At 44.2% G+C, this 13029-nt stretch overlaps 1 protein-coding gene across 2 annotated transcripts in view; it reads left to right on the top strand.

Annotated features, from left to right (window-relative positions):
* Window positions 1–13029, top strand: part of ATRN (attractin) — a 161917-nt gene that overhangs the window by 128924 nt on the left and 19964 nt on the right. The gene's annotated exons all lie outside the window — the stretch shown is intronic.

The following is a 13029-nucleotide window of genomic DNA, read 5'->3' as shown; positions in this document are numbered from 1 at the left end:
GTGGGTCAAAATGACAGAATCACTGCCTTCTTGCTATGACCTGTGAGCTTTTGTGTCTGCTTCTTTCATATGTCCTAAGAGGTGCCAAGTACACAACTGAGCCAGAAGCCTTGCTTACTGACCGAGAGCTCGGGAAGCCCTCTTGTTATTAATTCCCTGTGTTGTGCAGAAGGCACCAGTGAGGCATCTGTCTCCTTTTGAGTTAGCTTGATGGAAGGCAGAAACGGCGTGAGACGTACATTGCTTTTGCAAAAGCCGTGCTGCAAATGTAAAATAAAAAAAGAGGTTCTGCCTCTTCTCCTCTTTCTTCTAGTTCCCTGGCACCATGGGGGGCGGGGAAGAGACCAGATCTTGTTTCATCCTGCATTGCAGGGGGTTGGATTAGATGACCCTTGGATTCTATGATTCTGTGTGCAGGATTTTGGGGCAGCCAGGAAGCAGCATGGTTCCCCTCTCTGCTTCCCCAAGCCAGCATTAATGCACCACACTCTGTAGCAAGCTGCCTTTGCGCCTCACCTAGAAGCCCCAGCTGGTGCAGAATGCAATGGTTAGACTACTGATGGGAGCAGAGGTCCGGCAACTTGCTAAAAACATCTGCGCTGGCTGCTCATATGCTAATGGGCCTGGCTGAAGGTTATTGCACTGATATACATAACCCTGAACAACTTGGACCCAGTATACTTTACGGACCACCTGAACCCTTACCTGAGACCTTATATCCCATATTAATCCCTAAAATCAGGGGTTCCCAACAAAATTTTCTCGAGGACCCCTCATCGAGCCGCTATTGTGACAAGGACCCCCATTAATTCCTAATCCTAAATCTAATTCCTAATTCCTAATCTAATTTTTCCAGTAAGCTTAACACTGACACTGACGATTTAGGTTCAATGGACACTGACAAGATCGGTTCGAGAGTCACTGACTTACTTGCTTGAACATCAAATGCATTATCTTCCTCTTCATCTGTAGGCCTTTGTCGTTTTAACGAACCACTTTTTAACCAACGGTCCATTTTTAACTACGCGAACTGTAGCTTCCGCGAAAAACAACGCTTTGTAAACAAACACTACTGTTTTGCAAAGAGGCAGCGTGCACCAGGGAGGAGGGAGGGGAATGGAGAAGACAGGGTACCTGCGCAGTAGCGCACAAATGAAGCCGACGCGCGCAAAGCATCTTGGGGAGGTGAGCGTTAGTAGAATGCGTGCGCTGCCTCTTTGCAAAACAGTAGTGTTTGTAAAGCGCTACCTAACGGCATACAACAGAACTACTGCCTCTATCTAATTCTAGTTTTGCGCTAGACTGCTCATGCAGGAAGCGGCCAAAACAAAAAATCTGTTATCATACGAAATATATTTAATATATTTTTTTATTCTAATAGCATCTTGCGGACCCCTCTGGCATAGCTCGCGGACCCCTGGGGGTCCGCGGACCACCTGTTGGGAACCACTGCCTAAAATCATTTGGAGGAGAACAGTTAAATGTTCCCCATGTTACAGAACCCTCATTGGCCTCAACTGGAGGTTGGGCCCTGCTGTGAAATTCATGTCCAGCAGAGATTTGGTAGGCACCCTCGCTTTTGACTTTCAAGTGTCTCTTGAACTCTCCCCCCCCCCCCACAATGTGAAAGCCCGTCTCTTCTGTTATTAGTGACATTTACCCTGCAGCTTGAGTGTTTAAAATGCGCAAGTCCTTCTTGCATGCGACATATATTTCATCCTAGGAGTTGTACACTTGTGTGCTTGTGTCATAGAATCATAGAGTTGGAAGAGACCACAAAGGCCATCCAGTCCAACCCCCTGCCAAGTGTCACCTGCTGTGTCTTGCTCAAAGGCTTGCATGCAACCATGCTCATCCTTAATCAGGACCTAACTTTGAAAATTCAGAGACCTCAACAGGTTTGTGCCCATTCTTTGGGTATTTTTAAGCATAGTATGGAGGACTTAATTGTGAAATAAATAAAGGGACGCAGGTGGCGCTGTCGGTTAAACCACAGAGGCTAGAGCAGGGGTCAGCAAACTTTTTCAGCAGGGGGCCGGCCCACTGTCCCTCAGACCTTGTGGGGGGCCGCATTATATTTTGAGGGGGGGGGAATGAATTCCTATGCCCCACAAATAACCCAGAGATGCATTTTAAATAAAAGCACACATTCTACTCATGTAAAAACACGCCGATTCCCGGACCGTCCATGGGCCGGATTGAGAAGGCGATTGGGCCAGATCCGGCCCCCGGGCCTTAGTTTGCCTACCCATGGGCTAGAGCTTGCCGATCAGAAGGTCGGCGGTTTGAATCCCTGCGACGGGGTGAGCTCCTGTTGCTCGGTCCCAGCTCCTGCCCACCTAGCAGTTCGAAAGCACGTCAAGTGCAAGTAGATAAATAGGTACCGCTACGGCGGGAAGGTAAACAGTGTTTCCGTGTGCTGCTCTGGTTCGCCAGAAGCGGCTTTGTCATGCTGGCCACATGACCTGGAAGCTGTACGCCAGCTCCCCCGGCCAATAATGCGAGATGAGCACTGCAACCCCAGAGTCGGTCACGACTGGACCTAATGGTCAGGGTTCCCTTTACCTATGGAGGACTTAATTGTGAAATAAATTGGCTGAATTGGACACTGCCAGCCTAATCCTCACATGACAAATATACATACAAAGCAGAATTTAAAGTTGAGGCATGCCCTTACTATACCACACCCAGAAGCAGCATACCACTGAATAGTTGCAGTTGCTAGCGGGCCAACAGAGGATGAGTGCTATAGCACTCAAGCCCTGTTTGTGGGTTTCTCAGAGGCATCCTATTGGCTGCTGTAGGAAATGGGATGATGGGCCAGATAGGCTTTTGATCTGGTGCACCAGGGCACCACCAGCAGGAGACAGACTTTGGGGATAAATGGCCATTGTTTTTCTCTTTCCCGTCTTGACAAGAGTATAAAAAGCAAAGTGAAGGCTTCCTGGAGTTTTTCCTAAATAAAATGTTAATCAGGGTTTATGTTGGATGTAGTCTGAGAAATACCGCTTTCTGCCTGAAGCCAAGTGAGGCATTTAATGATGGCTTAAATGGAAAATGTCACTGGTGTGAAGTTATCCTCTGGGCATACTTTTTTTTTGGAAAGTTGCAGAGAGGATCAGCTGGTATCTTATCTTTCTCACAGTTAGGTTTCTCATACTTGGTTTGCATGCTTTAATTTCAAGTGATAGACAACTTGTCTGATTTCTAACAAACAGTCCTAAAACTTTATACGGAAGGGATCCTCATAACTTAACTGTGTTTAAGAGTTGCTGTCCAGTGGCGGCTTCTTTCTGACCCGAGTTGTGTATAAGATCACCTGCCGTCCCCGCTCAACCCCAAAATGATGGCTGAGGTCATAACCGCTTCCTATGGCTGAATTAAGTTAATTCCTTTCCCATCTCCCTGCCTCAAGCAGGGTTCGCTGTACTCGGCCGAAAACATTCCTATTTAGATAAGCCTACCCAGATGCTTCACAGGTGGCGCTGTGGGTTAAACCACAGGGTCTAGGGCTTGCTGATCAGAAGGTCGGCGGTTCGAATCCCTGCAACGGGGTGAGCTCCCATTGCTCGGTCCCAGCTCCTGCCCACCTAGCAGTTCGAAAGCACGTCAAAGTGCAAGTAGATAAATAGGGACCGCTCCGGCGGGAAGGTAAACGGCGTTTCCGTGCGCTGCTCTGGTTCGCCAGAAGCAGCTTTGTCATGCTAGCCACATGACCCGGAAGCTGTCTGCAGACAAACGCCGGCTCCCTCGGCCTATAGAGCGAGATGAGTGCCGCAACCCCAGAGTCGAACACGACTGGACCTGATGGTCAGGGGCCCCTTTACCTTTTTACCCAGATGCTTAGAAAGTTGAGGTAATTTTAATCTGTTTTAGTATTTTATATTTTGTATGTTTTAAAGCATGTTTGTGAATTTTTCTCGATTTTATTGTTTTATCTTTTTGCAATCCGCTTTGTGGTTTGATTGGTTTTTTTGCAATCAAGCGGAGTATAAATTTTGTGTAATAAATAACAAGTAAATCTAAGAAGCCTCCTATATTGTTGCTGGTATGCTAAGAGAGGGATACATATATGGAAGATAGGTCAGTGACCCATTTGGGGTCCTTATGACCTAGAAGGGAAAGTAGAAGCTCACTTTTGCTGGTTTTGGGAGCAACAGAGCTTGCCCTTGACTCTGGAGTGTTGAAGGCTCCTGCTATTTCTAACAGCTTGAAGAATACTGCGAAAAAATAGAGAATGTTATGCTTTTTAAGGGGGGGAAATATTGTTAAAACATTACTTATAGTTGCAATAACTTTTTGTACCTGGCCAGTAGAACATGATGCAAAACATTGAAAGCAGAAGATTTTGCTCACTCTCAGGTGAGCTGGGACAGCTTCGTCTGTAGATCATGGGGCTCCTAATCTGAAGGTTGTGGGTTCGAGCCCCACATTGGGCAAAAGATTCCTGTATTGCAGGGGGTTGGACTAGATGACACTTGTGGTCCCTGCCAACTCTGTGGCGACCAGTGTTATGACCATGCGCTCCTGCCTTCCTCCTCTGATGCAGAGGACTCTAGCTGTGGTCCTAGCAGGGCCACAGTCTCCCTTGTTCTTCAGGAATCCGCAAGTGCTTAAGCAGCCGGGGTCCCTTTAAACAAAGAAGCTTCTCACCCGGAAGGTGGAGCTAGCAACTGAGAAAGAACAGCAGCTCTTATTTAAGGCTCATTCAGAAGATGACTGCTGCTGAAGCAACATCCAAGCTCTGCTCTTCATGGAGTCTCCAGCCTGAGTCCTGCACGGAGCTCTCCAAGGTGCCCTTAAAATCCATTTCCCACTTCCATACTACTCAGGCCATTGCTCAAAATAGAACAACCAAGAGCATCTTGCTTGGCAGGGGGTTGGACTGGATGGCCCTTGTGGTCTCTTCCAACTCTATGATTCTATTCTATGATTCATCTGCCTACTGAGTGTAAAGCACATTTGTTTCAATGTTTCCTCCGCAATAGAGGAGGGAAGTGCTCCTGAAAAGATGCCCTTTGTAAAATTAAAAACCAAACCAATCCTGAAACCTAATATAGCCAATGTAGCTCCCTACTTAACCTAGCCCGGGTACGGTGGTGATGAGGAGCATTTATTCATAACTGAATGAGAGTAGGACATTGTAAAGCATTTGGCAGGGGTTTAGACCTATCAGTATATTATCTGAAGCAACATTTGGGCAACTTGGCAAGGCGGCATTAGAGTCTGCCTGACACTGATCTACTAAAGGGAAGTGAGTGGTTCGTAAATTCGTACCCTTTCCTCTCTCTCCACCAAGCACCGTAACGAAATGGCTTTCAGGCACTGTATTTTGCTGGTGGAGGAAATGGAAACAAGAAAGAATGCTTGTTCGAGGCTCGGAATGATACTGAAAGACAGATAAAATTGCTCCTTTTATTACATGACTTTTGGAAAGTGATAGGAAACATGAAGGCGGTGGTGGAGAATAATGCTTGAAATAAAACCGCAATGGCATCATAAAGAGTACATCTGTCTACAACCAAGTCTTAATATGTATTTTTTGCTCCCTTTCAACCTGCTTTCCTTTTTTTTAAACATGCTTTTGGGATTCCTGTAGTCAGGTTGTGAGCCACAATCCAAGGCTTAAACCTCAGATTGTGAATCAGCTTGGACAGGGTACGATGGAGGGCATTTATCCAAATCTCAAAACAGTAGACTGTCCAGTCAAAATACTATATTTCTATAGCTGAGATTTGGCACTTCCCCTTTTTTTCTCACTTATGTTTGAGAGAAAAGGCTAAATATAGTGTTTGTTTTAATTATGGCATTAATGCCCATTATTGCTTGGTTTCAGATGCAACATTTAGAAACTTACAATGCTAACTTTCAATACCAGCAAGCGTCATGGTCCATGGTTTCTGTTTTGGTTCAGATTTTAATCCAAGTCAGAAAGAACCTTTGGTGGCAAGGAAGGTTAAGAACCATTATTAGCCCTTATTTTCCCCCTTCAAAATGAAGCTTCCTCTTTGGTGGCCCCAGGTTATGCAGTGAGATGTGTCTTTATGCCATCCATTGCATGCTTTTTGACAGTTGGCCAAGACGCACCATTTTACCAAACCCTTTGCTTGAGCCCGATGTCTTGTCTTTTCATGCATTTCAGTTCTGTGCTGCTGTTTCGGTTGGTGGTTGGTGGCTCTCTGGTTTTATTTTATGATTTTAATGTAAATTGCACTGGTTCCAATTGTGACATTTTTGTAACCCTTCCCTGGGACCTTTTGGTGGAGTCAAATAGTCAATATGCTAAATATGGGGAACTTGAGGCAACTTCTGAAAAGAGCATCCCTGCATCTGGTGGTTCTCCTTGCAGCCTGTAATGTCAACACTCACAGTCCCTCTGTCCCCATGAGCAGAGAAACCTGCGCGGTGATGACATCATGCCACATTGTGAAGTCAGTGTGGTGGTTCAGGTTTTGGACTCAGGAGACCAGGGTTCAAATATAATAACAATAACAACAACAACAACAACAACAACAACAACAACAATATATTATTTATACCCCACCCATCTGGCTACATTTCCCCAGCCACTCTGGGCAGCTCCCAACCAAATATTAAAAACAATACAGCATCAAACATTAAAAACTTCCCTAAACAGGGCCGCCTTCAGTTGTCTTTTAAAAGTAAAATAGTTGCTTATTGCCTTAACATCTGCTGGGAGGGCGTTCCACAGGGCAGGGGCCACTACCAAGAAGGCCCTCTGCCTGGTTCCCTGCAACCTCACTTCTCGCAGTGAGGGAACCACCAGAAGGCCCTCGGTGCTGGACCTCCGTATCCGGGCTGGACGATGGGGGTGGAGACGCTCCTTCAGGTCTACTGGGCCCAGGCCGTTTAAGGCTTGAAAGGTCAGCACCAACACTTTGAATTGTGCTCGGAAGCATACTGGGAGCCAATAAGATCCCCACTTGGCCATAAAGCTCATCTGGGACGACTTCTCTCAGTCTAGTCTACCTTACAGGGTTCTTGCGAGGATAAAATTGGGAGGAGGAGAGCTATGTACAACCACCTGGAGCACCTTGGAGGGAAAGTGGAACAGTAGGTCTGCAGCTTACATGGGAGTTACATTCTGGGGGTCGTGCCTGAAAGCCAAGATTGTGTACAGTCAAAACCCATTGGGTTCAGTGGCGAGTGGGATTGCCAAAGTCATTTTTCCTGGACCCCAACCCCCCTTTTAATGTTTTTGCTGTGCATGTAAAGCTGATTGCGCACAAGTTAAATGCACTTAAGCTGTGGGCTTAACTGTATATAAGTAATTTAAAAATTAAAAAATAAATATCAGTCAACCTGACGGAGAGACAGCAAAAACATTGAGATCTGTTCTTTGAGTCTTTGGGGCAGGTAGAGGGTAGTGGCAGGCATGAGGAAGGCCTGTGGAGCAGGATGAAAGCAACCTTGGGTCAAGAAACTCTGGCTCATGGCTTAATGAATGTTCTTCTTAAGGGCAAAAATGTCTCTGTCGACTTGGATGCTGAGATGTTGGAAGCAGAATTGCTGGCAAGCTAAGACAACAGTGCTGCAGTATGACGAAGATACGAGTTTGGTTATTCCATGTGGCTAGCAGCCTTGAGCAGCCTTCGTGAATATCTCTGGACTCTGATAAGGCTCAAGAATGGGCCATTAATCACCTAAAACTGGTGGAGAATTGTTTCTGCAGGTGCCCCTCCGCTGTCCTGTCCTTTTTTACCAAAGCAAGACTGAATTAAAAGCGAGAAAAGAAGGCAGAAAAATTGGGGTGCCAAAGGGTGGGGATGGAAAAAGCCTGGAGCTCCATGCTGGAGCTCACTTTTCCTTCTTGCTCAATTTCATTGCTTAGCTTCAGTTTTGCTACCGTATATTTTTGCTTCTTCTAGGCCTCTTGGGGCCCAGTTTGCCCTTTGCTTTTCTCTTTGTGAGAAGAAGGGGTTTCCTGCTTTGAGCTTGTCCCTCCTTCCACTTTTGAAGTGTTTTGTGGCAATTTTTTCTCCGAATCTGTCTTTTGGGGCACAGGCTTTGTGGTTCATGAACAATTCTGAACAGATTTGGCTTCTGTAGTTTTTATACATAAATAATTCTTGTTTTATTTTTGCTTACTCCCCTGTAAGGTTTGAACCACACTATTTTATTTTTTGATCTTTTTCTTTTCCATGCATTGGGTCCTGGATTAATCTCTCTACTCTTCCTGGAATCCGCAGAAACTTGTTCCTTTGAACCCCTACCTGGATACACAAATTTAGCATCTCCTCTTCTTCTGCTTAACTTTTAGGATTAATTTGCTACATAAGCAAAGCTTTTAACTGCTATTGACTAGTGGGTGATCTGGAAGGTAAATCAAAGTAGAGATTAAGTAAATAAAAATTACTTCTAAGTTTTGCATGCTGTAATTGTCGCCTGCAATAGAACAGAAATATTGGAAGTATCAGATAAAATGACAAAGTAAAGTTTTAAGAGTGAAATCTTTAGATTGAATAGCATTAAGCCACAAGGCAGAATATTCTGTTTTGTTACCCATGTAATCATTACATTCTATTTTTACCTGCATACACTGTTCCTTACAGTTGTGTATAATAAGCCTTTTTCCACTTTGATATTCTTTGTGGATTATGCTTGCATTTTTCATCATGCAAAATGGTTTTCTGCTTGTGTATTTTAAATACATTTTCTATATTGATTTCAGCCTCTGATCACAGCTCTCTTGCCCATGAGGTCCTCAATTTCAATATCTAGTTCTGACTTTGGCTTTTGAAGGGAAAAGGAGCCTTGCTTTTAACAAAACTAAACTTCAGTTTTGGTAATTTGGGTTCCTGGGCCACGACTTTTGAGGTCCCCTAGCCCACCAGTGGAAGATGACATTGTGGCTGATGAGATTGATTCAGGGGTCGCATCCAGACCAAGAATTGCTGCTTGGCCATCCTTGCCTAGAAGAACCACAAGCTTCGGCTTTTGACTTGCCCTATCATGGAACAGTTTGTTCCTGGAAAAAATGGTCAGTAATGGGTGCAGTGGACCTCATTCTCTTGGAGAGTTATAATAGCCTTTTTGTAATTATATTGAACATTTCCCAGCTTTTCAGCTGATGGGTGCCCCTTGTTATCATATTCTTCCCTGCTTTTAATTTGCATTTACAGCAGACTTCGCTTACGTTTTTTAAAGCCTCAAACCTTCATCTTATTCTGCTTACTAAAGGTCATCCATTGTGTCTTCCTTGTTTGGGGGCCTGGTTCTGATAAAATATGTATTTAATCCATGGCTGATGAAGATACATTTGTCTTTTCATATGACATCAATTCCCAGTAGCTTTGTCCTGTGTTTGTTATAATTTGAAGTGTGAAAATGCCTCTTGAGCTGCATTTCAGTTCTAATTCCCCCCCCCTATACACACACACTCAGAGAGAGAGAGAGAGAGAGAGAGAGAGAGAGAGAGAGAGAGAGAGAGAGAGAGAGAGAGAGAGAGAGAGAGAGAGGCAGGCTTGCAAAGTTGGTTACAAACCTAATTAGCTAACATTAATGCAATCGCTGCCCCAGGGAACTGGAAACTTAATTTTCAGCTATGATGAAAATACTGCCAGACAATTATTTATTTGTTGTCTTACATGGTGGCTTGCAATTGTGGCTAAGTGTTAGTGCCCAATTTATTTCCAAAAGAACATGGCTCTCCTCTCTCATGATAGTTTAAGCATTTATGTTGCCTCGATGAATAACCGTTCTGCTCCCTAGTAGGCATCTTCCAGCCATAGTCTTGACGGGGCTTCATGAAACCCAGCAGGTGTGGTCCATGAACTAAGGGGGTACATGTCCATGTTTTCTGATGAAACAGAGTTTTTCAGGGTCTTAGAAGCAAAAAAAGGATTTTGACGGGCTTCAACAGCGTATCTCCCAAATTGGGAGATTGGGCAATACACTGGCAAATGCAGTTCAGTGTAAGCTAGCGCAGTGTTGAACATTGAGGCAGGATACGCCCCCTTCCCCAAAAAAGAACCCCTCATATGGATACTAATGCAACCTGACATGGCAGTAACTGACCAGTAAAGACAACTTCGGTTCGTGGCGAATACAGCAATGAAAATGTTTTCCCAGTTACGTTAAACCAGAGCTTATTTTATGTGATTGGACTGCATGCTGCTCAGAAGTGGCTGCTTCACATCTCCTGCTGAAAACCTTTTTCAATAGGAATGGGGCAAAACACAGACAATGGCTTTGTGTTAGGTGTGAACCAGTGCCTGTGGTTGGTTTTCCCCAAAGGACCCATTGATGAAGCGGCCAAGGCTTGATCTTGGTTTCCGGATCGTGGTTTGTAATCAGATAGTAATTCTGCAGGCCATGCAGAGCTGGGTCTAAGCAGTATGAAAGGCTGATGCTCCTCCTCTTCTAGTGGTCTTGGTGATGCAGATGGTAGTTTGATGGACGAGAGGGCTCCCTCCTTGTCTTGTTTGTTCGGGCAACGACTGATTTGTGCGGGGGTTACGTTCCTGACTCCTGCTTGCATTGGTTCAGTGTGCATAAGCTCACATGGACCCATTCCACCCTTTCCCCAGCTTGTTCCTTCCCCCTTTCCACACCTAATTAGTTTTTGGGGGTGGGTGGGTGGGGGTCAGTTACCTCTCATAATGTATTTTATAATAGCTCTCCTTAAGGCTTCAACAAGGACAGAAGTTGGTTCAATCCGGACATCACAACGAACTATAGCTTTCACTAATCATAGTTTAGAACTGTAGTCTAACCATGGTTTAAGCCATGGTTTAAATGACTATACAGGCAAATCATGATTTATTGCTCCATGTGTGGTTTTAATACAACATCAGCTAGATGCAGGAGTGGCCATAATTATGGTTTGTCAGTTTAGTCATCACTTCAATCCATGGTTTGAAAACCCAATTCATGCGTGGCTTCTGATTCTAGTTTGTTGGTTGGTCACGAACCACAGCTTATGATTTCAGACTTCAAAACAAACCAAAGTTAAATTTCTCTAACTATGGTTTGGTGCGATGTCTGAACAAAGCCAATTGTCTGTGTTCTTTATTCCCATTTCCACACCCCAAAGCCCCAGATTTCATTCTCATAGCTATGAAGAATACTAGTGAGGGTTTAAAATAAAAATTCAAAAATGTCTGCTCCCTCTTCCAGCATTTCAACGGTTTTGATATCACCACCATCCTGTCTGTCTTAGATTACTGTTGCTTGTTACTGTCATACCTCATCAAAGGTTTCTATTGTCATGCACAAAAGAATTCCATAACAATTGTGTGTTGTGCCTGGAGGTTGAATGGAAGCTCCCACATTTCAGTCTGAAGAGTAGCGTAGTATCTTTTTGAGGGAGAATAACATTAATGACTGCAAACTTCACTTGTTTCAGAATTCCGCTTTCGGCAGGCTGCCATTTCATGAATGTAAAGATAAAACATTAAAATTGATTTACCCTTGATTGCATAATATTTCATTCTTGTTACATTTCTTCAGTAAAGATGATGTTTCGCTCAGTCGGGTTTTCTTAAACCAAGGTTCACTGGCAGCAATTGAGATCTGCAGTGTTACTAGGATGTGTGTGTGTGTGTTTTGGGTGGAGGAGTGTTGCTTCCTTTAAAAATAGATGTTCCTTTTGAAGTTAAGCAAGTCCCAAGGCTGATACGTGCCAAAGCTATTTCTTTGTAAAACTGTTTCCAGGAGGGGTGGTGTTATGGATTGATGGTAGCGTAGAATCATAGAATTGTCAAGAAGTACACAATAATGGGACAAATATATAACATACTTCTTGATAATGGTGTGTGTGTGTGTGTGTACACTACAGTGGTACTTCAGTTTACGAACTTAATCCGTTCCGGAAGTCTATTCTTCAACCAAAACGGTTCTTAAACCGAGACACGCTTTCCCTAATGAGGCCTCCCGCCACCAGTGCCCTTCCACCGTTCGGATTCCATTCTTAGACCGAAGAAAAGTTCTCGAACCGGGACACTACTTCCAGTTTTGCGGAGTTTGTAAACCGAATCTTTCGTAAACAGGACTGTTCTTAAACCGAGGTGCCACTATAGTTGTGTTCCTTTAGCATATCATTCTCATAGCAGGATGACCTTTTAATTTCGATTTCCTTCAGCATGAGTGACTAGCTTTCACCCTTCCCAGGTATTGTTTAACTAGGGCTAGATCTACAATGATCCTTAAAAAAGCTACGAAGAAAAGAAATATAGCTCTCAATACAATTCCCCATTGAATCCTGTAGTGTCACATTTTTATAACACAATTATAATGTCATAACTCACCAGTATAGATTAGTCCTATGACTCCTGTGAGCCCCACCTCTGCGCCGACAGCAGGAGTGGGTGGAAGGAGGAGCAGGGTCTGCTGGTAGACCACTGGGTAATTCAAAGTAGATCGGAAGGGTTTCTGACTTCCAGTTGTGCAGTGACAAGCAAAATGCATTTCCCTCTAAATTGGATTGCTGATAAAGAACACCTTGGGGGTGTGGGGAGACCAGGAATTGATTTGTGTGCAAAAGAACTTGTGAATATGGTTCTGATGCTGATCACAAACTCGGAGCTGGAAAACGCTGTTATTTATTGACCTACTCAGGACTAACTCTAGATTAATGGGTCATTTCAGTAAGACCTACAGAGAACACATAAGTTATGCAGTCTTTCCCTAGAGACCTTTAAATGCCTGAATATTGGTTTCAAAACATGATTAAATCTCACTCTTGGAAAGCTCAGCGTGGCTTTCATGAGGCTGTCTCTGGTCTCCTATCCAGGGCTGGATAAGGTCCACACTTGTTCTACTTCATCTGTGCTGCAGTACAGGGAACTCTTGCACCTAGCATTTTACTGCTGTGAGATTCCTTTGCCCCACTGTTATTATCCTTGAATCTCGTTCTTGTGCTCCATGTGAGGTGAACAATCAGTGTCTGGGCTTGTGAATGGTTCATCATTGTCCATTCTGATCAAGGGCCTCCAGCATGAGTTGAGCAACTTTTTTTTTATAAAAAAATACATTTGCCAAACATGTATTGTTCCATGATTTGAAGGC

Source organism: Zootoca vivipara, chromosome 9 (assembly GCF_963506605.1).
Source record: "Zootoca vivipara chromosome 9, rZooViv1.1, whole genome shotgun sequence".
NCBI classification, from domain to species: domain Eukaryota; kingdom Metazoa; phylum Chordata; class Lepidosauria; order Squamata; family Lacertidae; genus Zootoca; species Zootoca vivipara.
This window is presented reverse-complemented; position numbering and strand designations above follow the sequence as displayed.